The sequence below is a fragment of the Lipotes vexillifer genome, unplaced genomic scaffold (genome assembly GCF_000442215.2).
Source record: "Lipotes vexillifer unplaced genomic scaffold, Lipotes_vexillifer_v1.1 scaffold741, whole genome shotgun sequence".
Taxonomy (NCBI): Eukaryota; Metazoa; Chordata; class Mammalia; order Artiodactyla; family Lipotidae; genus Lipotes; species Lipotes vexillifer.
Genome location: NW_006796565.1, coordinates 493709 through 495361, shown reverse-complemented (window position 1 = coordinate 495361; position 1653 = coordinate 493709). Strand labels below are relative to the sequence as shown.

The following is a 1653-nucleotide window of genomic DNA, read 5'->3' as shown; positions in this document are numbered from 1 at the left end:
AATTATTAGGGAGATGTAAATCAATGCCACAGAAAGATACCACATCATGTCCATCAGGATGGCTATTATCAAAAAACAAAACAAAACAAAAACCAAAAAAACAGAAAAGAGTGTTGGTAAGGATGTCAGAAATCAGAAAACGTATGCGTTGCTTGTATAAATATAAATTGGTGCAGCCACTGTGGAAAACAGTTTGGTAGTTCCTCAAAAAGTAATGTAGAGGGCTTCCCTGGTGGCGCAGTGGTTGACAGTCCACCTGCCGATGCAGGGGACACGGGTTTGTGCCCCGGTCCAGGAAGATCCCACATGCTGCAGAGCGGCTGGGTCCGTGAGCCGTGGCCGCTGAGCCTGCGCGTCCAGAGCTTGTGCTCTGCAACGGGAGAGGCCACAACAGTGAGAGGCCCACGTACCGCAAAAAAAAAAAAAAAAAAAAAAGTAATGTAGAATTTACTATATGATCCAGCAATTCTAATTTTAGGTATATACACAGAATAATGGAAAGCAGAGTCTCAAGCAAATATTTGTACACCAGTGTTCATAACAACAGCCAAATGGTGGAAATAACCCAAATATTCATCAAAGGATGAATGGATAAACAAAATGTGGTCTATACACACAATGGAATATTATTCAGCCTTTAAAAAGGAGAAATTCCAACACATGCTAAACATGGACAAACCTTGAGGGCATTATGCTAAGTGAAAGAAAAACAGAACCAAAAGGATAAATATAAGTTTCCACTCATATGAGGTATCTAGAATAAGCAAATTCATGGAGACAAATGAAAGAGATGACTAAGGGCAGGGAGGAGGAGGAAAAGGGAAGTTGTTTAATGGGCACAGAGTTTCTGTTTGGAGTGATGAAAAAGTTCTGGAAATGGATGATGGTGACATATTGCACAACAATTGTGAATGTGCTTAATGCCTCAGAACCATACACCTAAAAAGGGTAAATCTTATGCATATTTTACTGCAATATAAAAGAAATGGGGACTTCCCTGGTGGTCCAGTGGTTAAGACTGTGCGCTCCCAATGCATGGGGCCCAGGTTCGATCCCTGGTCAGGGAACTAGATCCCACATGCCACAACTAAAAGAGCCCGCATGCTGCAACTAAAGATCCCGAGTGCTGCAACTAAGACCCGGCACAGCCAAATAAATAAGTAAATGAATATTTTAAAAAAATGTTGCAAAGTAGCTTTTGTCTCACAAACCTCTTAGTTTATACTTACTACTAAATATAAAGGTGGAGCTTTTTGTTTGTTGGTTGGTTTGGGGGGTTTTTTTTGACTGAGTCGCGCAGCATCTGGGATGTTAGTTCCCTGACCAGAGCACGGAGTCTTAACCACTGAACAGCCAGGGAAGTCCCTAAAGGTATTTTTCAGTAAGGAAAAAAACATTAAGATAAAGACAAAACATTTTGTTTTAAGTTATATTTCAGATAATTTATAGAATAAATACCTTTTACTAATTTTTATCTCTGCCAGTTACCTTTATAGAATATAGTACTGAAATGCTAATTTTTCAGTACTCTCCATGCTTCCTCCCATCTAATCCTATTTAACTGGTCAGGTTTAATTTCTGGTGTCCCAACATGGATTTGGAAAGACACAAAAAAGAAGAGTCACAAAAATAATAATAGCAGCAACAAATGTG

At 39.4% G+C, this 1653-nt stretch overlaps 1 non-coding gene across 1 annotated transcript; it reads left to right on the top strand.

The window, feature by feature from the left end:
• Positions 1-994: 994 nt before the first annotated feature.
• TRNAG-CCC (transfer RNA glycine (anticodon CCC)) lies at positions 995-1067 on the top strand. Its single transcript has one exon. It is a non-coding gene; the product is annotated as a tRNA-Gly (tRNA).
• The last annotated feature ends 586 nt before the right edge of the window (positions 1068-1653 follow it).